This window comes from Pelobates fuscus, chromosome 3 (assembly GCF_036172605.1).
Source record: "Pelobates fuscus isolate aPelFus1 chromosome 3, aPelFus1.pri, whole genome shotgun sequence".
NCBI lineage: Eukaryota > Metazoa > Chordata > Amphibia > Anura > Pelobatidae > Pelobates > Pelobates fuscus.
Genome location: NC_086319.1, coordinates 282408891 through 282436866, shown reverse-complemented (window position 1 = coordinate 282436866; position 27976 = coordinate 282408891). Strand labels below are relative to the sequence as shown.

General features: G+C 44.0%; 1 protein-coding gene across 1 annotated transcript in view; it reads left to right on the top strand.

The window, feature by feature from the left end:
* The first annotated feature begins 24813 nt into the window (after positions 1-24813).
* SLC23A2 (solute carrier family 23 member 2) overlaps positions 24814-27976 on the top strand; it is a 156992-nt gene continuing 153829 nt past the window's right edge. The window contains exon 1 of the mRNA XM_063448633.1: positions 24814-25034. The gene's annotated coding sequence lies outside the window, so the exon portion shown is untranslated. The remainder of the gene's footprint in view (positions 25035-27976) is intronic.

The following is a 27976-nucleotide window of genomic DNA, read 5'->3' as shown; positions in this document are numbered from 1 at the left end:
AATCAGCATCTCCTCATAAAGATAAATTGAATCAATGCATCTCTATGAGGAAAGTTCAGTGTCTGAATGCAGAGGGTGGAGACACTGAATGGCAGTGCTGCACACTAGGCAGTACTGCCCCAGGAAGCACCTCTACCCGCCATCTAAGGAGTGGCCAGTGGAGTTATTTTCTCTGAAAAGACATTGTTTACTGCAAAAAGCCTAAAGGGAATGATTCTACTTACCAGAACAAATACAATAATCTGTAGTTGTTCTGGTGACTATAGTGTCCCTTTAAGTTTGTTTAAGAGGGATGTATGGCAACAAAACTTGTATGGACTGGCTGACAATAAAATTAGGTAATTAGGTAATGCAGACTTTGGTTTCTCTAGCACTGTGACATATCCTCTTTCTTCTACACTCACTACACTCACCTTTACTCTGTCCCAGACTATATACCAGGAACGTCTGCCTGCTAATAAGATGATAAGGAGACAAGTGCACATGTGAGTGCTAGGGGACAGTCCTTAGAAAGCGTGGGGTAGGCGCATCATTTGATGCATTTATGTCAAGCTCTGGGTGCTGCCTGCATAGTATGCCCTTAGTTGGACAGCATTCATGCCAGGCTGGCCTTCCAATTCTTTGGACAGACATGCCCCCTTTTTGGGCATGTTCACCCCTTTTGGCAGGTCTGGTCACGTGATTTGCGTCAGTGGCACACCCTTTTACCCTTCCCTTTGACTTCCTGCTTCACTGGACACTGCTGTTAGGGGTTCTGGATTTACTTGAAAGATGAAAGCATAAATTAGAGAGATATTGGCATAGAGTATGTGTTTTCATATAGCTGCATCCTTTGAGTTTCCCTCCAACGCCATCTCCATCAGATACATGACGCTTGGGAGGTATGTTTTAGTGTTTTTGGTCGATAAGATTCTGTAATTAGGCCCATCATAATTGTCAGCTCCAGGCCCTCTGGGCTCTTAATCTGGCCCTGCCTACACCACCACCTTTACATTCAGAGTTTCTTGGGTTGTGGGTAAGTTGAAGACCACCAAAGGATAAAGATGCAGGGGTAGCAGTGTCAGAGGAGGAGAGCCATCTTTCTGTTAAAGCTAGTAAATCTAGGGAACGAGAGATGAAGAGGTCGTGGACAGCAGTGGATTTTGTAATATTGCAAACAGAGCGTGCATTCCAGAGGGCAGTATTGAAGGAGGATTTAGAGGAAGAGTAACATGAGATGGGTATCAGATTGGTGTGGTTCCTTGAGTTAGTATGGGGTGGGTTTGCGGAGATGGGACCGGGGTTTGGAGAGACCTCACCAGCTGCTAGGAGCAGAAGGATAGAAAGGAAGTGAAGGTGAGAGTAGGATTTACAGATTTTGTAGGAGGGTATGTATATAGAGGATTTGGGAGGAGTTTGAGGAGATAGGCTTGAAAGGTATATGTAGAAAGCATGGGATGAATAGAGCGTTGAGTAAAGTGGAAGTAATGAAAATGGTGTTGCCAGGGACAGGTGAGCAGAAGGATAGGGATATTTTAGTAATTAGTGAAGTTAATGTGAAAGTGAAAAATAGATTGGAGGCCATTATTTAGAGAAAATGTGTTTTGTTATATAGATATGAAGCTTATACATATGCACATATATAATCATAGACATGTATATACACATATATATCTATGAGTTTTTAAACCATAGTTAAGGATGCAGTTTGTTAACAGAGGGATTTCAGGCGAGGAGAGGTTTAGTGAGTATGGTAATGAAAATGGGGTGGCATCGGGAGGGGATGGTGGGCAGCCTTCCAGAGATAATACATCTGCTTAGGCTTTTCTGCAGGGCTTGGTTGCTTGTGAGTAGTGGGTGTTGATAATCAATGTTGTTATTAGGGGCCCAGTCTGAAATATAAGGTCTGGGGTTAGAAAAAAAAAAAAACACCATGTATGACTGTATCTCAATTTCTGTGCCTGTATGTCTCTGTATGACTGTGTATGTCAGTGCCTGTATGACTGTGTATGTTAGTGTGTGTATGTCAGTGTCTGTATGACTGGATTTGAATGCCTGTGCCTGTATGTCTCTGTATGACTGTTTGTCAGTGTCTTTATGTCAATGTCCGAATGATTGTGTCTGTATGTCTGTGTCTGTAGATCACTGTATGTAACTTTCCTCTTCCAAATGTTACGCAACATTCTGTGATGTTCCAGTGACATCACTCATACATAATAATTATGCAAACTAGCATGGCCGGTATTTTTTTCCCGAAAAAGGTGACAACCCCTAAGTACAGCCCATCCTTCCTGATATCTCTCCTCCTGCAGTGAGTGGTAGTGATGTTACTGTAGGAGGATAGGCTGCAGGGAGGTTTGTACTTGCTATTACATCGAAGGTAAGTTTTCCTAATTTAATTAATTTTTTGAGGGTTGGGGTGGGATGCCAGCAATAGTTACTGTGACCAAAAATAGTGATTTATTGAAACACAGTTTTTTTATTGGAATAACACTTTAAGTAGTGTGAAATGGAACATTCCAAGCAGCACGCCCAGCGCAGATTATCCTAGGGAAGCCATTCCTACAAACTTAACTTTAAATTGATTTATTTTCTTGTATTTTTACAGTTCCTGCAGAGTCAGGAAGCTGACTGGAACAATGTGAGGCGGCAGTGCAAACTCACGCAAAGTGCTTGCATGACTCAATAAATAACCAAATATCACATTGAAAATAAGGAAATGGTACTGAATTACATTTCAATGGACAGCGTTCCATCAGCATAACCATTTTAATACGCTAACAAGATGAACTTATGTTTGGAGGGCAAAGAATATGGCTTGCCAGCACACACAGAAAAAGGAAGTGTACTAGTATTAGAGTTTAGCAAATAGTATAATGGTAAACAAGATTGGAAATCTCTATACATACATACAGGGAGTGCAGAATTATTAGGCAAGTTGTATTTTTGAGGATTAATTTTATTATTGAACAACAACCATGTTCTCAATGAACCCAAAACACTCATTAATATCAAAGCTGAATATTTTTGGAAGTAGTTTTTAGTTTGTTTTTAGTTATAGCTATTTTAGGGGGATATCTGTGTGTGCAGGTGACTATTACTGTGCATAATTATTAGGCAACTTAACAAAAAACAAATATATACCCATTTCAATTATTTATTTTTACCAGTGAAACCAATATAACATCTCAACATTCACAAATATCTGACATTCAAAAACATAACAAAAACAAATCAGTGACCAGTATAGCCACCTTTCTTTGCAAGGACACTCAAAAGCCTGCCATCCATGGATTCTGTCAGTGTTTTGATCTGTTCACCATCAACATTGCGTGCAGCAGCAACCACAGCCTCCCAGACACTGTTCAGAGAGGTGTACTGTTTTCCCTCCTTGTAAATCTCACATTTGATGATGGACCACAGGTTCTCAATGGGGTTCAGATCAGGTGAACAAGGAGGCCATGTAATTAGATTTTCTTCTTTTATACCCTTTCTTGCCAGCCACGCTGTGGAGTACTTGGACGCGTGTGATGGAGCATTGTCCTGCATGAAAATCATGTTTTTCTTGAAGGATGCAGACTTCTTCCTGTACCACTGCTTGAAGAAGGTGTCTTCCAGAAACTGGCAGTAGGACTGGGAGTTGAGCTTGACTCCATCCTCAACCCGAAAAGGCCCCACAAGCTCATCTTTGATGATACCAGCCCAAACCAGTACTCCACCTCCACCTTGCTGGCGTCTGAGTCGGACTGGAGCTCTCTGCCCTTTACAAATCCATCCATCTGGCCCATCAAGACTCACTCTCATTTCATCAGTCCATAAAACCTTAGAAAAATCAGTCTTGAGATATTTCTTGGCCCAGTCTTTACGTTTCAGCTTGTGTGTCTTGTTCAGTGGTGGTCGTCTTTCAGCCTTTCTTACCTTGGCCATGTCTCTGAGTATTGCACACCTTGTGCTTTTGGGCACTCCAGTGATGTTGCAGCTCTGAAATATGGGCAAACTGGTGGCAAGTGGCATCTTGGCAGCTGCACGCTTGACTTTTCTCAGTTCATGGGCAGTTATTTTGCGCCTTGGTTTCTCCACACGCTTCTTGCGACCCTGTTGACTATTTTGAATGAAACGCTTGATTGTTCGATGATCACGCTTCAGAAGCTTTGCAATTTTAAGAGTGCTGCATCCCTCTGCAAGATATCTCACTATTTTTGACTTTTCTGAGCCTGTCAAGTCCTTCTTTTGACCCATTTTGCCAAAGGAAAGGAAGTTGCCTAATAATTATGCACACCTGATATAGGGTGTTGATGTCATTAGACCACACCCCTTCTCATTACAGAGATGCACATCACCTAATATGCTTAATTGGTAGTAGGCTTTCGAGCCTATACAGCTTGGAGTAAGACAACATGCATAAAGAGGATGATGTGGTCAAAATACTAATTTGCCTAATAATTCTGCACTCCCTGTATATATATATATATATATATATACATATATATATATATATATATATATATATATATATATATATATATATATAGAAAGGCGTAGCCTGTAATTGTGGGAGGGGTTACCCGGCTATAAAAGCTCAGGCCCCCCGCTAATGCAGCACTGGAATAGCGGGGTTCATTCACAACCTTTGCACTTCCGGTTCAAGCTCGCTCCCACGTGATCCGCGCCTGTCTGAGTGTAAACCCTGATCGGTTCTATCCCAGCGTTTTCCGTGCCCGGCTTCAAGCGCTCCAGCCCGGCTTACTCCCGTGGTCCCCGGCGAACTTCCACCCTCCTCAGCCATACCCTCGGCGGCTGCAGTACCCGGACATATACTTACCTACTCCAGGTTCCAGAACCATGAGTCTCATCCACACCACTCTCAGCCAGACGCCTGGCGTCCACTTATACTGCACACACCTGTTCACTAATAACTTCGATTGTATACTTGAAACCTTACCGCTCGGTACCGCATTCACCTTATCTTCCACCTGGGCACTTACCCTCCAACGCTGGCCGTTAACCGGCCACCCGGCAATATTAACAAATCAGCATACTGTCAATCGCAGGTCGGCTCACGAAGCCCCCTGGTGGAGGAATAGATAAAACTCTGTTTTACTTTCCCTATACACAACGGCGGCTCATAATGACCCCTGGTGGCAACACATCATATGACACAATGTTAAATGCATTATAAAAATATGTCTAACCCCATTTCCCTTGCTTTTCTTTCTGCTTCGGCACCCATCTAGAATGTTACCATATCATGTTTATTGTTCATTATATGTTTTATGTTAAAGGCTTATTTTAATTTGTCCCACGTCACCAACACCTATTTACGTTACCTGTCATCTACACAGGTATTTTCCAAAAAAAACATACCCCGGCCACAGCTACACCTGAACCGTCTCAGCCTTACACCTGCCTTAAAAACACTCCGTCTTTGTGCACACGGTAAGAAATAACTTATCCAATACCAGGGGTTGTCCTGTACATTGTCATCTTCTTCACATGAGATTCATGACTTAAACTCCTTACGTCCATCTCCTCAGGATTCACTCCTGGCCCATTCCAATCCTTTTCATCACCTCCCCGGAAACTGGGAGCTTTCATCGGACTCCCATTCCTAGCCTATTTACAGGTAAAAGGTTTAGAATTTACGCTTCACTTTTCTTAAACCATATATTTATCAAAGAGGATACAAAGGATAACTTTTAGCTTCATCCTCAGATAACAACCCAACTGGCGTTCAAGCTATCTTCTAAAGACAACTCCATTATTTAAAGCATTACCAGGTAAAATAAAATAAAATATAATTAAAAATAAATAATAAAATACAAGATAAACTATTTTATTTTCCATGCCGACCCACTTGTAGCCGGCCCTAACCATCTCTTTTATTTCACAGGAAAAAATAAAATATCCTCAAAAAAAATTTCTACGTGGAAAACTCTTACAATAAACTAATAGATACGGTCGCACGACTATTACTCCTTCCCCCCTCCCCCCCCCCCCGATCCAATAAATATCCATATAGATACATAGGGCAGTCAACTGGTGACAACTAGGGTACAACCCCTAGCAAAAATATTGTAAATTAAACTATTCCTGGGAGGCCAACACCCATCCTCTTCGGAGGTATACGCCCATCGGTCCAACGCATAGATAGAGCCTCACAATAACCACCCTTGGTTGCCAGTTAAGGCCTCACCACTCACAGCCAACCTACTTTTTCTTGTTACAGTCACCGAGAGGCCAACGTTCCTGCCACTTCATTAATGTGGTCCCCGTCCAACCGGCCCTCTGCATAGATAGAGCCTCTCTCGCCCCTTGGCATTAGTAGGGCCTCACCTTCATCATAGAATAGATAATGTTTCGCCGGATTGGCATAGCTAGCACCAGTTGACTCAGGCAACTTCGCTCATAATCAAACTCCGTCTCTTACCCTGTTTTCATTTTTTTTTTTTTTTATTCTTTATTTTGTAGTGCAGGTGATTACAGAACAAAGTCATGCGCCACAACAGCGCGCGTTAGCATTTGAGTTTCGGGTAAACAGTGGCATGAAAGGTTTTGCACATTTTTGTAAAAGAAACATAAGTAAAACAGACATTCGTGGCTAGTCGTGTGTAAATTAATTGCATTAACTGCAACAGGTTATTCCCAATAGCATCGTTGTCGTCAGGATGCCACACCGGCATGTTCAGACAGGTACATGTAGCGTAGGTGGTGGCATGTATTTTTATGTAGGTAGGTTTGCGTGCATTGTGGTACTAGACGGCCTGACCTGCCACGTCAGCTGGTACAGACCCAAAGTGTAAGTAATAGATAAGGACATGGCAGGCAGAGTCCTGCTCTTCTATGGGAATGGCCTAACATGGCTAGCTTGGCCTCGGTTTAGGGCGATAGGTGTGCTTGATAGCGGGGTCTCCAGGGGCCTAAGGCCGTACTAGCAGGTAGTTGTGGCAGAAATTTTGCGTGTAGGACGCATGTGTAGGGGTCTCATTGAGTTCCCTCATGCGAATAGGGAGGCTTGTGTGGCGTAGTCCCTACACATGTGAGTAGATAGATCCCCTTCCTGGGACTATACAGAGGAGCGGTGGCTTTCTTCTTATGTTAGGGAGGGGATAGGGGGTCTCTGACGTCGTTCTCGGTCTGGTCCCCCATTACTACGGGTGTCTCGTGGATCTAAGTGGTGGGTCTGATGTGGGGACACCCATACATAGCAGGTTATGTGTGGTGGAGGGGCGTATTGAAACAGGGTATATAGAGGTGTATCAAAAATAAGCGTCAGCAAAGAGAAAATAATAAACAATAAACATTTTGCAATGGCTTAGGTCTAAATACATGACCTAGTGTGTTCAGTCTGTGAACTTGTTATGCAGCAGAGAGTCCAGCCACTAGAGCGGCGTTTTGCAGGTTTCTCCACCAGCTTGCAGTTTGCGTTGCGCCGAGCGAGGGGTGAACTCCCGGATGGTGGAGGGGTTTATGCCCGCCAGACCCGTTGTGGCAGATCTCGTTGGTCCGTGCAGGTTTAGGCGTTGCAGATGTTGGTCCAGCTCTTGGAGCGTTGTTGCCCTGTATGTCTCGCCCTGATGGGTGAATGATATGATTTTCGGGAACCCCCAACGGTAAGGAATGTCCTTAGCCCTTAGTGTTTGCAATAGTGGCTGTAGGGTCTTGCGCCAGGCGATGGTGCCTCTGGTGAGGTCCGGGTACAGAGATAGGGTAGACCCCTCAAACACCAGGGGAGTGTGTCCTCGGGTAGCCGCCCGGATCGAGATTTTTTCGTGGAGCGTTGAAACCTGATGATCAGATCCGCCGACGCCTCCGCTGGTGCGTTAGGTGGCTTTGCTATTCGGAACATGCCCTCTGGCTTGATCGCCTTGGCTTGTTTTGGCGGCAGCAGGGTATTTAGCAGGCGTCTGATATAATGTGGAAGGTCTGTCGGACTCACAGAGTCTGGGATGCCACGTATTTTCAAGTGGGTGCGCCTTCTGCTTTCCTCTTGGGCTTCCATTCTGTCCGCTGTGGCTTTTTGCCTCTGTTGGAGCTCTGCCAGTGTGCGTTCCACAGCCGCAAGCCGTGAATCCTGTGTTTCTGCTTTTACTTCCAGGAGGGTTATTTTTTGTACCGCTCCATCTATGGCGTCCTTATAATGGGCCATGTCCGCTGCTATATTAGCTATCAGTTCCGAGAGCATGTCCTTTAGTTGGGCAGCCGTGACCGGGTCCCCAGCAGCATGGGGGTCCCGCTTCCTGCTACAGCCCGCAAAGCAGAACTATACAAACTTTACATATCTAATACGTGTACTCCCCAACCAGGAGTAGTTCTGCATTCTGAAAACTATAACGAGATCAAGGGTCTGATGTCTTCTCTCTTGGCCTCAATTACCACGATCAGCACTGGGCTGGATAAACTGGAAACCCCTCAGACTGCGACAGTCACTCCGCCCATACCAATCCTCACTTCGGCTCTCCTCCCTCACGGTAATGACACTACCTTAAACCCAATACCAAGCACATCCACCCACATCATAACGCCTGCACATTTCGTACCCCCGACTATACGCAAAGACATTCTGGAAGGCAAGGACATAAACCTTGTATCTCTGCTGATCGCATCACAAGATGTTGTGGAGAACAAGGCTTATTGCTACGGTGATCTTTCGGTCGTGCTAAAAGCCAGAGATCCCAGGCTCAACCGGAAACTCACCATACCTGAATTCGTCCTTGCCTTCGGCCTCTACCGTGACGTAATCTGTTCCACCTCCCCTCACCGTAGGGAGGAATTGGACCTGTACATGCACAAGTTGGTGGACCTAGGACACAAGTATGGGGGTTTTTCCTTCTACGATTATCACAAATCTTTTTCGGCCAAGGCGGCAGCATCCATAACCCAATTCAACACTCATACCAACTGGAGTAACCTGGATACAGAACTTTTCTGCCACCATTTCGCTGGCCAAAAACCTCCATCCTGTGCCCTATACGCCTCTATCTCACACTCCACCAACTTGTGCCCAGTCGATCCTAACCTTCCTACCACTAGTCGTGCTACCTTCGGTTCCGCCACTGCAGAACACAGAGGATTGAAGGACAAGTTGGGCAGACCCATAATTTACCTTGGGAAAGCGCAGATCTGCAACAACTTCAATTCAGGAAGTTGTGGATTTAGCTCTTGCAGACTGCTGCACGTCTGCTCAATTTGCTTCAGGGCACATGCAAAAACTATGTGCCCCAATCGTCTGTACCCCAAACAATGACTAACCGAAGTTAGCATTGACAACCTGGCATTCTACCTCCAGGCACACCCTTCCCCTCACTTAGTCGACTTTCTTATTCAAGGCTTCACTGAGGGTTTCCACACGGGTCTAGTCACACTTCCCACAGGTATTCTAGAATGTCCCAACTTACAGTCAGCTATCCTTGACCCAATCACCACACAGTCACTACTCATGACCGAACTGACTAACGGGTTTGTCATAGGCCCCTTTGCTCATCCTCCATTCGCCAGCTGGCGTACCAACCCCATAGGCATTGCCACTGGGAAATTCAACAATAAAAAAAGACTTATTTATGACTTGTCCGCTCCTCATTCTTTAGCAACCCCCAGCATCAATTCATTAATACCTTTGGAAGAGTTTTCCCTGCAGTATACCACAGTAGACGATGCCATCCAATCCATTCTTAGGGCAGGGGCGGGAGCCTGGTTGGGAAAAAACAATATTTCCAACGCATTTAAGCTCCTACCCATCCACCCGTCCCTGTGGCACGTGCACGGCATCAAATGGGAAAACAAATACTACTTTGCCACCCGCCTTACCTTTAGAGCAAAAAGTAGCCCGAAATTATTCGACATATTTGCCGACACTCTATGCTGGCTACTCCTCAATATCACTCACTGTCCCGCAGTTCTACACTATCTGGACGACTTCCTTATGATAGAATCACCTCGATCCTCACCAGTTAGTCTCCAGAAGACCTTGGCCCTATTTACAACATTAGGGGTACCACTATCTCAAGCAAAGACAATAGGCCCAACTACAAAACTGACGTTCTTGGGTATTCAACTAGACACCGTTACATTACAGGCTAGTCTTCCACGGGAGAAGGTGCAACATATCATTGAGGTGGTAAAACATTTTCTGGTGAAGGACACGTGTACCAGGTCAGACCTACAATCCTTACTGGGCACGTTGAACTTCGCCATGAAAATTATTCCTCAAGGTCAAGGTTGGGAAAAAACAATATTTCCAACGCATTTAAGCTCCTACCCATCCACCCGTCCCTGTGGCACGTGCACGGCATCAAATGGGAAAACAAATACTACTTTGCCACCCGCCTTACCTTTAGAGCAAAAAGTAGCCCGAAATTATTCGACATATTTGCCGACACTCTATGCTGGCTACTCCTCAATATCACTCACTGTCCCGCAGTTCTACACTATCTGGACGACTTCCTTATGATAGAATCACCTCGATCCTCACCAGTTAGTCTCCAGAAGACCTTGGCCCTATTTACAACATTAGGGGTACCACTATCTCAAGCAAAGACAATAGGCCCAACTACAAAACTGACGTTCTTGGGTATTCAACTAGACACCGTTACATTACAGGCTAGTCTTCCACGGGAGAAGGTGCAAAACATTTTCTGGTGAAGGACACGTGTACCAGGTCAGACCTACAATCCTTACTGGGCACGTTGAACTTCGCCATGAAAATTATTCCTCAAGGTCGGGCGTTCATCTCGAGATTGTTGTGCCTTCTCCCGTTACTCAATACGGACTCCAGCATGATATCACTAGATGCTCACGCTAGGGCAGATCTACTGATGTGGCTACGGTCCTAACTCATTGGAACGGGATAGCCATGTTCATCACTCCTTTATCAGATTCCTCACCCGTCATCTGGACCGATGCAGCAGCTCACACAGGGTTCGCAGCAGTCTATCACAATGATTGGTTTAATGATTCATGGCCAGCAGAAACCCTAGGTTTACCCTCATTTCCCACTACATCAGCCCTATTCGAGATCTATCCGATTGTGGCAGCCGCAAGAGTATGGGGACACTTATGGCGGGGGAAAGCGGTAAAATGCTTTTCCGACAACAAGCCAGCCTGTGACATAATAAACAAGAGTAGATCCTCATCACTCACCATCATGAAATTAACACAATTCCACATCACATGCATCCACATTCCAGGAAAAACCAACACAGCCGCTGACGCATTGTCTCGATTTGACTTACAGGTTTTCTTCAGGACACACCCCACAGCCAACTCCAGACCGGTCAGCACCCCTCCATTCCAAGACCTCATCCTGGACTAGAAAGACTGCTATCTCACAGCAGATACCTAGCCGGAGCAGCCCTATCCACAAACACATCCCGTGCATATAATTGAGCGTTTACCATATACACCAAATTCACGACAGACCATCAGATGACTGACACACATTCTTTAGATTCCATTATTGCATTTATTTCCTTCTGCCACCTTAACCTAAAATTATCATTGAAGACCATTAAACTATACCTCTCGGGTATACAACATCACATCATCAGTGCCTACCCTAGTTCTAAACCCTTTATGTCTTCCTATCCTGTGAAAAACATATTAAAAGGTATACTAAGATTAGACTTACCCACTACCTCTTCTAGACTTCCGATAGACAGCCCCAAGTTTCGCGCACTCTCCAATGTTTTGGATTCCAATCCTTTTGAAACCCATACCAACCTAGTTATCAAGACAGCGACCTACCTAGCTTTCTATGGGTTTTTACGTCCAAACGAGTTCACCACCAATAGTGTTTTTGGTCATCAGCAGCTCCTCAACATCACAAATCTTCAGAGACACACAGATCACTACGTACTCACCTTAGGTCAAACAAAAACTAATCAAACAGGCCCACCTACCAAGATCTGCTATTATCCCACCGGCAATCAGTGGTGCCCCGTCGCAGTATTTGACACCTTTTTGGCTACTCTCACAGGTCTCAATCAAAACACCCCACTACTCGCATTACAAGGTTTACCCTTAACAACTGCCAAGTTCATTCAGTACAATAGAACTCTGTTCATCCGACTCGGCCTCAACCCCACAGGGTTTTCTGGTCACTCTTTCAGAATTGGAGCCGCTTCGGCAGCCTCTAGTCATAACGTACCCTCTCACATAATTAAAAGATTAGGCCGGTGGAAATCTGCGGTCTACACCACTTACATTCCACAACCAGAAATTGAACTAAGATCAGCATTCAAAGGTCTTGCTATGTAACCTGTGTATAATAAAGTGATTTGTTTACTCCAACCTTTTTGCCCTCTTTTAATACAGGCCCACCCCATACGTCGGTTCCGGCACACCACAACTGACTTTGCATATTCTGGTATAATCATTATACTTACGGCTTATGTCCCCGACTACAAATATATATATATATATATTAGTCTGGAGCCATTGCAATATATGCTTGTATAAGTTTCTTGTACATGCCAATAGTAGTTTTTAAGGATTAAGCTCCCCTGCTGAGTCATGTTATGAGAAACAGAATTAATCCCAATATTATTTTCTGCAAATTCAACATTTTAAGATCTGCAGAGCAGTATATTGCCGTAGGAGGAAGATAAGGTTTTTTGTTTGTTTTTACCTTTTACTGCCTGGGGGCATGGGGAAGCGTATCACACAATGACAGAAATAGTCATAATCTCTGCCTGTCTGTTTCTAACCTAGAGCTTTTATTGTGGTATGGTTTAAAACTTGGAATAGAGTGTTAACACCTTATGAGCCTTTCCAATCTTCAACTCCTTTATACACCAACCAGCAACCACAACCAACACACCAATTTATGCCCACTTATACCTTGCCAATCTTGTGTATAGAGTGGCAAGTTTTTTTTAAAAAAATACTTTAAAACCAAGTTGAAGTTCAAGTTGAACCACAGAAGATACCAATAAGCAAAACCTATGTAACTATGTGGACCTCTAGCCTAGAGACTGAATGATGAAAGTCCTGTAACGTGTATGTACTATTTGAATAGTTCAATGAGATCATACAAAATGTGTTTGTCACCATGACTTGCCTTTTTTTTTCATTCTTAGGCTCCTGGTTGAAAGCCAAGTTTGTGGTCAGAGCTGTGGGATGGAAAACTGAAATGCTATTGATGACATTTTGCTGATTTTATGATATGTAGTCTGAAAAGCAGCGTCCTATGCATTTATGGTTATCTTCTACAATGAAATAGTGCTTGGAGATCATTTTCATTTCCTTTCTACTCGATATAAACATTTCAGAATCAGCAAGCCTATTACCATGCATTGTTAAGCATACTTTTGATCATGATTCAAGTAAGAACTGATTGTTTCGACTAAAGATATGTTCTGATGTCAATCTTAATACAGCTTATTGATTATAGCTTGTAAGCTTGTTTGAGCAGTGTCCTCATCAACCTATTGTTCCTGTATCACTTTGTAATTATCTAATTTATTGTAAAATTTCCCCATTTCGTAATATTGTAAAGCACTGTAGAATAAGTTGACGCCATATAAATACCAATAATAATAATTACGGTAAGTAAATTCCTAATGGAATTGCAAAAATGAATAGCCTTGTTGGACAAATAGCAGAGCTTGAGCACTTTCAAAAGTTTTGTGAGAAAATCTATATTTGCAGGTATATTCTTTAAGACCATGCATAAAACCAAAACATTTAATTAAGACATCTGGTAGTGGTGCACTATACATGTGACAACCCTGGACTGATACGGTCCAAGTCTAATCTAGCTGGTGTCTCCTGGTGGCGTGGCCCTGGGTTGGGACTGAGTTACCATGGCACTATATGTGTGCGTGTAGCATACTTTGATGATAATCAGATCACTGCAGAATGTAATTGTAAACTCAATTTACCCAGGAGGTATGAGCTGCAAAAGAACATTATATCGTGCAAAGACCTGGGGCTAAGCAAATGATGGGTGGGAGTCACTCTTAAAATTAAAGTACATTAGTTCTTTTAAATGTTACTTTTTAAATATGGAATGAGAATAAAAATAAAATAAGTTCATTATCCTTTTAAAGTTGTAATCTATACATAGTGCTTTTCCATTTGACTCTTTTTTTTCTGCTTGCTGCAATTATTGACAAAAATCCGCAATAAATGAGGGTGTCTAATAGGGTGTATAAGTGTATGTATATGATAATAAGATAATACTTGAAACAAGTGCTATCCTGTAAATACTATACCCCCTTTCTGGTTATAAATTAATATTTGGGTACTATTTAGGGCACTCTAAAAATATTGGAAATAATGTAGTTTTTTTAAGATAATAAACGTTATGTTGACATTAAACAGGAACAAGAGGGAGAAGTTGAAAAAATAAGGAAAGAGACATCTACTGTCTCCATCCACCTTCAGGCAGATATTGTTTAATTTGTGGAGTACCACAGCCTCAGGATAGGCTCTCCAGGTTTTGCCATCGATCAGCTATAGCCCTCCAAGCAGTGTGGTTTTAAATGGAACTAAAATAAGCATATTTTCAAAACACGTGTTATCAGAAAAGTCTATGGATGGACAAGTCCGTAAGCTTATGAAGGACATGGCTGGAAACAGATGTCATTTGTTTCCAGACCACGTTCAACATGGGACAGTGAAGATTAGTCCAAAGAAGCAGGTGAGTGGCAAAAAATAGAAAAAAGGAGAAACCGAAAAGGAAGGGCTGGACGCAGTGCAAACCTCCTGAATGGGGGATAACCCCTGTAGTTAACAATTGACAGACAAGAAATAATCGAGGGTGCAACACTTGGTACTAAAGATGGAATACTATAAGGGTAAAAACACAACGCATTAGAAGACTTAACTTTTAATTAATCATGATAAAAGAAAGTCCAACTAGGACTTCCACAAGAACTAACCACAAAAAAGAAAAAAATAGTACTATATAAAAAACATCTTATAAAACCAATAGCTGTTTGGACATCTATACTAGCCCACTAATGAAAAAGTTGTAAATGGCACCTTGGTGAAATTTTTATTAGAGCACACTATTATATTATGGTGGCAGACAACTTGTGCAAAATATTATATTATGGTCTCAGACAACTTGACAATGGTAATTGCAAATAAGCACATTTCCACTAGTAAAGTGATTTGTAGTCGGTATTGATAGATCACTACTAAACAGACACACGCAGAGAACTTGGTATAAAACCACTGCTAAACAAACACATGCTGGAAACTCGGTATAATAGTATCAATGTCTCAAAATGCTACACGAACAGGACACGGAATCTCATGTATAGGGCCAAAAAAGTCAGGAGGGCAGCACCCTACAACCTTTAAACCTCACCAGTCCCACCGCAATGGGACATTCACACTACAATTTCTCCAGCATGAATCAGAGTGAGATCTGAACTGGTTTATTGTGCATCAACACCATATAGCATTACTCCTGCAGGAACACACAAACAGAGACCATAGCAATCTCCAACATGCCCTCCTATTGTCCACCTTTAGTGATTAGCCAGTATCTTGTTTCCATCCGGAGCCATACAGGAAGGGTGTGTAGTAATGCACCAAGGAGCATAAATGTTGATACAAGGGTGAAGTGATTCAAATATACCCTTTAGGCAAACTCATACATGATAGAGGCCTAAAAGACAGTGTTGCAACAGTCCTGCTCACAAAATAAGTTATCACAAAGTGTGAATGCTTCTAAAGGGAGCAGAGAGAGGTCACCCTTATTCCATCGTTCAAGACCTGATACAATATGTGGCCAACAGTACTGGAAATCATACTTACATGATCTTGTTGAACATCCCTTTGCAAAACCATTGGCATTCATATAGAGTTGCCCCCACACTGTATATATAACAGCTGCTACTTTTCTAAAATGATTTTCCACAAGATTTTAGATTGTGTGTGTTTCGGAATTTGTGCCCATTCATCTAACAGGGCATTTGTGTGGTCAAGCTGTTGGACGACAATTGACTTTTCAATAAAATCCAAAGGTGTTCAATGGGATTAAGGTCAAAGATCTGCAAGCCACTTGAGTTCCTCCCCACCAACTTGCCATCCATTTAATTAGTTGACGCTAGGGCTGGCACTACCATTATATAGTTAATTAATTAATTAGACAGGATCATATAAAAGCATGCCCCAATGAACTGTTACACTATCTTGAGAAAGCCTGGTACTGTGGGCGAAACGCGTCGAAGTGTGAACAGCTTCCTGCTGCCAGAGGTGGATGCACGTCTAACTGTCAGCATTGCTAGCCAGCCACAGCCTCCTCTCCGTTTGAATATTTATTTTATCAGCGCTGAGATCGGGTGGGAGTGTGCACTGATGGTAACGGCTGCCAAGCCTCTGTGTATTTTAAAGTTTATATTGTGGTATCTTGGAAACGAGTACCACAACTTGCTGATGTAAGGGTCTTTAATTTGGGGGAAGGGTTTTGTATGTTAACTTAATTAAATTGCAGTATTAGCTATGATAGGTCTTTTTGTATCATTTCAAGGTTAAAAGCCCACAGTGCAACAATGTACCTACAGATGCTGTGACATAGCTGCAAGACTAATCTTAACCCTGTAAAAGATCATCACCCAAGAATTATTGGACCCTATAGCAAGACTTTTTATGATTATTTGAGTACTACACTTATGCTGGTCTGTTTTATTGTATTTTATTTTATTACACTTGGAAGTATTTCCATGAATCCACATTTATAAGTGTTTTACTTCAGATTGAGAGTGATCACCTAAATTAGGATTTCAAGTATAGCGCTGACACTTTATTTTGTTGACCATTATATAGTTGCCTAAGGCGCATCAGCCCTGGGGGCACAGTGTCTGGGTATCTGGGAGGATGGTAGCGCACTACACACAGGGCCGGTGCAAGGATTTTTGGGTACATAGGCAAAGATGAATTTTTCCGCCCCCCCCCCCCCTCTAAAATTAACATCTTCACCTATGTGCCTCCTAACCAGCCCCTCCCTCTTCCCCGTCCCTTAGTGTTCCTCTCCCCTCCCCCCTCTTTTCCCTGTCCCTTGGTTTTTCTCTCCCCTCCCCTCTCTGTCCCTTGGTGCACCCCCCAACCTCTTAGCGGTCACACTCCCCTTCCTGGTGTGCCTCCTACCTGTCTTGTAGTGTTGCGGAGCAGACCCTCTACAGGAGCTTCAGTTTTCTGTACCTGGCTGGACTGACAGGAAGTGCTCTCTCAGTGAGCACCTCCTCTCAGTCTGGCCGGGTACAGGAAACAGAAGCTCCTGTACTGCGCTCCGCTCCGCCACGCTACACTCAGTGGTGTATACACACTAACAGCCACACACACTCAATGATAAACACACAGACGTCACTGACAGACACAGACTCACTGATCTGACACACACTCATTCATTCATTGACAGACACACACTCAATCACAAACATACTCTCACTGATTTGACAGACACTCACAAACACACACACACACACACACACACACAGTCACAAACATTCATACAATCATTCACAGACACACACAGACACATACACACACTCACATACACAGACACACACACTCACAGACAAACACATACACAGACACACACTCACAAACACATACACACACTCACACATACACACACTCACACATACACACACTCACAAACAAACACATACAGACACACACACAAAGACAAACACATACACACACACTCACAGACACATACACACACACTCACAGACACACACTCACAGACAAACACACACTTACACATACACTTTCAGACACACACTCACAGACAAACACATACACAGACACACACATTTAGACAAACACACACTTACACATACACTTTCAGACACAGACACACACAATCACAGACACACACACTCACAGACACACACACAAACTCACATATACACTTTCAGACACACACTCACAGACAAACACATACACAGACACACACACATTTAGACAAACACACACTCACACATACACTTTCAGACAGACACACACACTCACACACACACTTTCAGACACACACACTCACAGACACACACAGACACACACACATACACTTTCAGACACACACACTTTCAGACACACGCACTCACAGACACACGCACTCACAGACACACGCACTCACAGACACACGCACTCACAGACACACACACTCACACATACACTTTCAGACACAGACACTCACACATACACTTTCAGACACACATAATTAAATATTAATATCCACCCAGCCTCCCTACCTGGAGAGCTGGTGTGGATGTGTCCCTGGGGTCCAGTGGGGCTTCAGTGCGGCGGGCGGCAGCGTTCTAATGAGAGGCTGCGAGGGAGCTCTAACCTGTCTGCTCTGCTCCCTCGCGGGCTGTCTGCTGATGCCGGGAGCCGGAATACGACGTCATATTCCGGCTCCCGCAGCATCAGCACACGGCGCGCGAGGGAGCAGAGCAGACAGGTTAGAGCTCCCTCGCAGCCTCTCATTAGAACGCTGCTGCCCGCCGGGGGTCCAGAAGGTGACCTGGCAGGAGGGAGCGCTTCCCTCCTGCCGGTCACTGAAATCTGGCGCCCCCAGAGCCGGTGCGCCCTAAGGCGGCCGCCTGTGCCGCCTTATGGACGCGCCGGCCCTGACTACACAGCCGGTCACTCCATGGGCAGACTGTGGTAAAGGATCTTCTGTAGAGCACCGTACATCTTCCTGTAAGGCCAGGTAGTGGAAGCAGAAGATTCCCTGCGACGGTTGGCTCGGCCATGCTACATAAAGGTACAAGGAGACACACAAAGAAGGCTGGGGAGAGTGGGGGGACAAATGGATACACAGAGAGGCTTGGGAGACAAATGCAAAGGACTGGGGGGATAAAGAGCCACAAAAAAGAGCTGGAGACACAAAGAGACACAAAGAGGTGTTGAGAGGACAAAGAGACACACAGAAGGCTGGGAGGATAAACAAATACACAGAGAAACTCAATTTCAGAAGCTGTTTGCCAATGGGGCAATTGAAGATCCGCCACTGGAGACAACCTTTGGCATTAAACTGTTCAAGAACCATTTAACCTCTTCAGGTAAGATGGTGCGCTGGGATCTCCTGGCACCATAACAGCTTAATTTCAATGAAGTTGTTCTGGTGCCTGGAGTGTGTCTTTAAGCATTTTATATAGTATAAATATGTTTAGTATGAATGACATAAGTATAAACCATAGTATAAAAAATGTAAAGAATTTTGGTATTTATAGATCACAATCTAAGTATTCCACCTTTCTAACCAGTTTTACTTGTTAACTATTCAAGGAGGCATATTAGCTCTGAGAAATGATTTTACAAGCACACTCAGTTTTTGATGGTTTATAACAAAAAAGAAAAGTCCTGATTAAGGGATGCTTGAAAATGATGAGCAGTTTGTGTCTGTTTGGACTGTGATTTCAATTGGTTTGTTGGCTGATTTTGGGAAACACCAAGATGCAAAGGCAATGGTTATAAAGAACTTGCCCTAGTTCCTGCATTATTTGGATGCCGGTGCACGCATATTGATACTAATGTAACAAATGTGACAATAAGGCGCTTAGTGAATAATTGTGATGTCCAACAGCTAGTGAAACACTCAATGGATACCCCCCAAAAAACACAATAACTAAAAAATACAAAGAAAACAAACAAATGCCCCAACAACCGATCAATGGCTACTAAGAGTTGAGGAAATCCATGCTGCCGAAGGAAAGCAAGCGGAACTCTTAAACCAAAGCATCAAGCATGCAGAGCGGTGGCGCCCGTGGTATATATTCCTAGCTCAAACAAGGACTGAAATTGGGGAGGACGATACCAGCTGAGGTGGGGCAGGGGGACCCGCGCACCGGTCTATTATCTATCCTGCTCTTACACCCTCTCTCCTCTTACATACACCCTCTCGCCTCTCTACTGCACCACACTTCTAATAAATGTGCGTTCTTTTTGTTCCTTCTTGAGAACACGCTATGTTATTGTTTGGCCTGTATTTCCTATAAAAACTTAATAGAACTCGGATATATATAAAAAAAAAAAATACAAAGAACTTTCAACTAAATGTTTCGGTGTGAGTGCAGCACTTGAGAAATAAAAACTTACCCCTCAAATGTTTTGGGGGTTAATGTTATACATATAAAAATATACAGAGAGAAATAATGCACAATAGTGTTGTATTGTCTTTTTATAAATGAAATTAAATTATATGCTGTTTGAGAACTAACATTTTTTAGATCCTCTTAAGAAAATAGGCTGTAAAATTCTAACTCCTCACGGTTGGGTATATAGGAGCGAAAAGAGAAATAATCTTGGTGGAGTATCTTCTCTAGCAGTACAGGAAAACTGCACTTTTAGAAACAACAGGTGTGTGCTCACCTTAATTGGAGCATTTTAGGTAACTGGATCTTTTTAGATGTAGTGTCAAATTTAGTGCTGACACTCCCCACTGGTACCAGGAACAAATATGAAGGAGATGAGGTAGTAAGTAATAAAATTAAATACCTTGTTGTCTTCAGCAAGTGAAATGCATGCTCGATAGGGTTGAGATCAGGCAACTGACTTGTATATATTGCAGAATATTCCACTTCCTTGCCTTAAACACTCTTGGGTTGCTTTTGCAATATGTTTTGGATCATTGTCCATCTGTAAAGTGAAGCATTGTCCAATCAGCTTAGCTGAATTTGACTAAATCTGAGCAGACAATATATCCCTATACATTTCAGAATTAATCTGGTTGCATCTGTCACATCATTAATAAACACTAGTGACCTTATGCCAGTGAAAGCAATGCATGCTCATGCCATCACTTTTACAGATGATGTGGTGTGTTATGAATCATGAGCCGTTCCAAGCCTTCTCCATAAATTTTTCTTCCCATCATTCTGGTACAGATTGATTTTAGTTTCATCTGTCCAAAAAATTTGCTGTTCCACAACAGGGATGTCTTTTTTTAGATGTTTTTTTCTTTTTGGCAAAGTCTAATTTGACCTGTCTATTCTTAAAGCTAATGAATGGTTTGCACCTTCTGGTGATCTCCCTATGTATGCTCTTGTGAAGTATTTTATGCATGGTAGACTTGGATAATGACATGCCTTCTCCTGAAGAGTGCTCTTCACTTGGCTTGATATTGTGAAGGGGTTTTCCTTTACAAGGGAAAGGACCTTACGATCATCCACCACTGTTGTTTGCCATGGACGTCTAGGCCCTTTTGTGTTGCAGAGCTCAGAAATTCGTTCTTTTCCGTTCAAACTGTTGATTTGGCCATTCTTAATGTCCCATGCTCTCTGATAATTCCCAAATGTGAATGCCACACCTGGAATAAACTCCAGAACTTTTACCTGCTTAATTCATGAAGTAATGAAGGACTAGCCTACATCCATGAAACAGCTTTTGAGTCAATTGTCCAATTACTTTTGGTCCGTTGAAAAAAAGGGCTGTAATTCCTAAACTTTTCCTCCAATTTGGATGTGAATACCCTCAAACGAAAGCTGAGAGACTGCACTTCAAGTCCATATTCAGTATTTAACTGTAACTTGAATTTATTTTGGTAAACAGACTAAATAAAACATGTCATTGTCCAAATATTTTGAGACCTAAATGTACTTGTAGTAGGTTGGAAGTGTTGTATTTTGTGTGCTGTACCTATTGTATCTTATAAAGTATAAACTGGATACACCACTTGTTTTTTCTTATACTTATGATATGCTTACTTGTACCTGATCTTAAATAAATAATGAAAAATAACGTGAGGGTCAGAATTATAGAAGTAAAAAGAAGAATAGACAAAATATGAAAAAAATAAAGAATATTACTGTTGTAGAAATACAATGCTGGTTGCTGAATCCTAGATGCACTGAGACACACAGCCCCACAATTTAGACAATGCTGCAGATCCTGACAGAGGGATGGGCCCTTCCAGGACTCTGTGGAACTAAACCCAAAAGGCAGCGATTGCTCAGAGCACCTGCCTTGCTGAGACTTCTCATTGAGCAGCATTGGTAAGCCTGTGATTGGTGGGCCACATAAATTCTGGGCTGGGTTGGAAGAGGATGGCTTGCAAAGAGATCTGCAGCTTTTGCAAGCTATTTGTAGATATAAAAAGATGCATAATTAAATGCATGTGTTTTCATTTGTGGTATATCTACTAAACAGTGATTTTTATCTTTCAGGCAGTAGATGTCCCTTAATTGTAACTACTATACATGAATTGCAAGCAATATAACTGCGTGTCATATGGACACGGAGCGTGTATAAGGAAGAGGCATAATGAGTGCACAAGAATGATCGCAGGGATAGGCAATGTTCGATGCTCCTGATGTTGTGGATTACATCTCCACTGATGCTTTGCCAGCCTTATGGTCATAAGAGCCTTATGCAAGATGTAGTTCCAAACCTCTGCAAGTTGCCTACCTCTGTTCTTGAGACTGTATGTGCATAGCATTTCTTCATGATCATGATGGGAATCTGGAAGTTTTCTGCCATAGATCAAAATGGACAGTGCCAGTATTGGTGCCAACAGGGAGCAGGAGAGTAGAATCAAACAGTGAATAATTGCTCTGAGAGTGCTGGGAAGCTTGACAGGGTCATGGACATCATTGTCTAGAACTCAGGAGCATTCAGGAGGAACCATACTCCTTTCTATTTTAGGTGTCCTGCTCATGCATCTTCATACGGGCAAAATACCATGAGTTTGCAAAGGGAGAGTGCCTTTCATGGTGCTCTCTACTTTCTAATGAGATACTCCCAGAAGCAGGGCACCAGAGAATCAAGCCAGTGGTCTGGTGAAGGTTTTGTGATTGGTTTTGAGCATATGGAAATACAGGTCCATGTCAGGACAGTTTGAAGATGTTACCAATAATAGCAACAACACCAACACATCTATGCCGAAAATAAATAAATGCTTTTGCTACCAGAAACTTTTTTTTTTCTTCTGGAAATTAGCAAATCTTTTCATTCCTACTCATGTCTTCCAGACCCACTCTTCCTATGCAGTATATTTTAAAATGTAAATAAGACGGTAAATGACATTTCATTTTTATATACACTTTAACTATTCCACAGTACGCTGCAGCTTAAAGGGACACTCCAGTGCCAGGAAAACAATCTGTTTTCCTGGCACTACAGATCCCCTCTCCCTCCCACTTCCCATCCCTGGTTGCTGAAGGGGTGAAAACCCCTTCAGTCACTTACCTGAGACCCCCGCCGATGTCCCTCGGCGGTGGTTTCTGCTTGCCGCCGCTCCTCCTCTTTCTTACGTCAGCCGGTGGGCGAGACTGATCCTGCCCGCCGGCCGAGGAGAACTAATGCGCATGCGCAGCAATGCTGCACACACGCATTAGAGCTTTCCATAGGAAAGCATTGAAAATGCTTTTAATGCTTTCCTATGGGGAATTGAGCGACACTGGAGGTCCTCATATAATTGGTGCTATAGACACGGAAGTGCCCTCTAGTGGCTGTCTACAAGACTGCCACTAGAAGAGGAGTTAACCCTGCAAGGTAATTATTGCAGTTTATAAAAACTGCAATAATTACACTTGCAGGGTTAAGGGTAGTGGGAGTTGGCACCCAGACCACTCCAATGGGCAGAAGTTGTCTGGATGCCTACAGTGTCCCTTTAAATGCTGGAGCACTGATATACTGGAATTGATATTTAGTCCTACATTCATACTTAAGAACTATATTAGTTCAAGTGCTGTTTTAAAAGGAAAACTCCAGTGCCAGGAAAACAATCAGTTTTCCTGGCACTGCAGGTTCCCTCTCCCTCCCACCCCCAATCCCCAGTTGCTGAAGGGGTGAAAACCCCTTCAGTAACTTACCTGAGGCAGCGACGTCCCTCGTCGCTGCTTCCTCCTCCACGCCGCCCCTCCTTCTGACTCCGCCGGCCGGTGGGCGAGACTGATCCCACCCACCGGCCAAGGAGACCTAATGCAGCGCATGCGCATTAGCGCTCCCCATAGGAAACATTGAAAAATAATTTCAATGCTTTCCTATGGGGAATTGAGCGACGCTGGAGGTCCTCACACAGCGTGAGGACGTCCAGCGACGCTCTAGCAAAGAAAATCTTTGCTTTGAGTCAGGAAGTTCCCTCTAGTGGCTGTCTGGTAGACAGCCACTAGAGGTGGAGTTAACCCTGCAAGGTAATTATTGCAGTTTATAAAAAACTGCAATAATTACACTTGCAGGGTTAAGAGTAGTGGGAGTTGGCACCCAGACCACTCCAATGGGCAGAAGTGGTCTGGGTGCCTGGAGTGTCCCTTTAACTGACGGCTCAATGTCTTTATAACCAGAAAAACGTATTTATCTCTGGACTTAACCAGGGACAGGTTCTTTGAACCATAACCACTTTACTTTTAAGCAAAATTTGTCCTGCATGGCTATTCACTAAAGTGAAAATTGATGTGAGCAAAGCGAGATTTGGGACATTTTTTTTTTCTAATTTGGCTATTTCGGCCTTCATTTTAAAATTCACTTTAAATTCCTGGTCCCGTCTCACCTTTACCGAATAACCCTGCTGGTGCTTGAAGTGTCTGTGGTACACTAGGATTTCCACTAGTGTGTGAATTGTCTCGATTTATAATTTGAATACAAAATAATTACATTAATTTCCAGATTTATTTTTTCCTTCCAGTTTTGTAATTTTGGCATAAAATTTACATTATATTCGCTTTGAACGCTTTACTGTTCGTAATTAAGTGAATTAATTAAGTGGTTACGTTTGCTCATCCCAGCTCCCATGAAAACGTGACATTACATGAATAGGTTACATATAGGAAGCTGGGTTACATCAGACACTGCATCAGTGATATAATGGTCAGGCTGAGCACATGCTGAGATAGCCACGCCCCTTACGTACAGTCCCAGAAGAGGGCAGATTGCCTCACTGCCAGGCTGACGTGGTGACGCAGGGTCGGTGTCGGTGGGAGGCTATTGTTCTGAGCTGTCAGTGTCGCTGGTTCTGGTCCGGAGGGGAAGGCGATACCGAGCGGTCCACCTTCACTCTCAGCCTCTGGTCCCCGCTGCTCTACCCCTGGCACGGACAGTCTAACAAAGCCCAGTGCTCCGGGCCGCTTGACAGAGCCGCCATTGATAGGAAGCCATGGCAGGTAAGGCACGGCGGGTGATGGGCAGTATGGGCAGTGAGCAAGCTGGGGATGCCAGGGTCGGTGGGTATGTGAGCTGTGAGAGAGGAGCTGTGTCGGCTTCTTATAAAGCAAGGCAGGGAGATGACCTGTGTGTGATGGGTGGCATGGGGTTCCTGCAGGGTGAGCTGTGAGTGATGGGTGGCATGGGGTCCCTGCAGGGTGAGCTGTGAGTGATGGGTGGCATGGGGTCTCTGCAGGGTGAGCTGTGAGTGATGGGTGGCATGGGGTCCCTGCAGGGTGAGCTGGGAGTGATGGGTGGCATGGGGTCCCTGCAGGGTGAGCTGGGAGTGATGGGTGGCATGGGGTCCCTGCAGGGTGAGCTGGGAGTGATGGGTGGCATGGGGTCTCTGCAGGGTGAGCTGGGAGTGATGGGTGGCATGGGGTCTCTGCAGGGTGAGCTGTGATTGATGGGTGGCATGGGGTCTCTGCAGGGTGAGCTGGCACTACTGATCTCATCATTGTTATATGAATGGCATCTGGGGGGCATGCAGAGAGAGCTGTGTTGGTCTCCAGCACAAATTTAGGCACAGTGAAGCAAAGTGTATATGAATATTGTTTTTTTTTATACACATGTGGGCAGTAGATGAACCATGCAATTTTGAATGGCTTTTGTTACACCGAAAGGTTAAGGGTATGTAATCTAGTTTAGACACATTGTGGCATTGTGGCGTGGGACGCAGTATGGCGTTCTGAATGTATCCTTCCTGGTAAAATATTTTATAAATTAAAAAAAATAAACTGTGGCGTGGGATGCAGCATGCGTCTTTGGCACCCTGTGGCGTGGGATGCAGCATGCGTCTTTGGCACCCTGTGGCGTGGGATGCAGCATGCGTCTTTGGCACCCTGTGGCGTGGGATGCAGCATGCGTCTTTGGCACCCTGTGGCGTGGGATGCAGCATGCGTCTTTGGCACCCTGTGGCGTGGGATGCAGCATGCGTCTTTGGCACCTGTGGCGTGGGATGCAGCATGCGTCTTTGGCACCCTGTGGCGTGGGATGCAGCATGCGTCTTTGGCACCCTGTGGCGTGGGATGCAGCATGCGTCTTTGGCACCCTGTGGCGTGGGATGCAGCATGCGTCTTTGGCACCCTGTGGCGTGGGATGCAGCATGCGTCTTTGGCACCCTGTGGCGTGGGATGCAGCATGCGTCTTTGGCACCCTGTGGCGTGGGATGCAGCATGCGTCTTTGGCACCCTGTGGCGTGGGATGCAGCATGCGTCTTTGGCACCCTGTGGCGTGGGATGCAGCATGCGTCTTTGGCACCCTGTGGCGTGGGATGCAGCATGCGTCTTTGGCACCCTGTGGCGTGGGATGCAGCATGCGTCTTTGGCACCCTGTGGCGTGGGATGCAGCATGCGTCTTTGGCACCCTGTGGCGTGGGATGCAGCATGCGTCTTTGGCACCCTGTGGCGTGGGATGCAGCATGCGTCTTTGGCACCCTGTGGCGTGGGATGCAGCGCGCTGTTTTGGCACCCTGTGGCGTGGGATGCAGCACGCCGTTTTAGCACCTTGTGGCGTGGGATGCAGCACAAAGGTTTTTTTGCTACAAGGTGGCGTGGGATGCAGCACTCTGGTTTGACATTCTGTGGCGTACGATGCAGAATGCTGGTTTGACTCCCTGTGATGTGGGATGCACCATGAGGCGTGAGATGCAGTTGCTTGGAGATCCAGAGGCAGTGAAGAGGCAGAGCAATCAGGCACCATGATCCTAACTTTGGGGTTAAACTGAGCCAAAAAAGACCATCTTAAAAAAGTCTTAAACTCTGCTGTTACAGCCTTTTGCCTCCCTTTTTTCATTTAGTTTTGTTCTGCTAAAATTTGTATTTTAGTGAATAACCCTAAGTGTCTTGTCGTCTTCATAGCTTCTCCATCTCTTGTACCAGGCATTTGTGATGTCTGATGTATGCAATATGTGTGTGGCGTTTGTACTAGATATGTGTAATGTGTGTGTTGATTCTGTGTGTGGTCTGTCTGTTATGTATCTGATGGCTGACTGGGGGAGTTTGTGGTCTCCACCTCCATTGCAGTTTTGGCGCTAAGTGAGTCCTAGTGCAGGCTGGGAATACCAGAAGATGCAATGTGACTTATTAGTGATCGCTGGACTGCATGGGAGTGATTACTATGGTCTGCACCCACCAGAGATCAGACCACATGCTTTCTGCCATTGCTCTCTCTTCTCCCAGGCTCTTTTTTTAATTTTTTTATTTATTTTTGTTTTTTTAAGCAACCTGGCCACTTGCCCGCACCAGGGCTAAGAAACACAAAATCTTCCTGTGCAGAACCACTTGTCCTGGGCGTTAAGGGATAGGAATTCTGCACCCCTGACACAATTAAATCCTACTCTTAAAATGATCTCTATCCTATTTATGGATCACTGGATGGAACCCTATCTATGGATCACTGGATAATAAATTATAAAGAGTCCAATTTAATGGTTTCTTAATTCATCTGTATTTCAGTTGACCTACATATAGGCCCATGATAATGTACTATGGTTATTAGGGCATGGTTTCATACAAAGCATCTTTTCTCTGACTCCAGCTGTGTATTGAAACAAATGTGCTCCTTTATAGTAGACATATTTATGGTAACCTGAAACACCGCGTCTTAACTTTAATAGTGTCTGTACATCTTCTCTACCCTTAAGCCATTGTACTCACAAAATAGTTACTGCAAAAATCTGACTCGTGTGCATTGTGTAGCATTTATGATCATGCTGGTTATTTATGTGTATGCTGTTATAGAAAATTATTGTGAATCTCTAGTACCTGAAATGTTAAGCAACCACCAATATAACAAGCTGTTCAATGAACAAACACCAGACATACAGACTCTATGTATCTTTATTTAATTTTTGTTTGGGAATGAGAAGATTTTGATGAGTCACTGAGCATTTGGGAGGAGC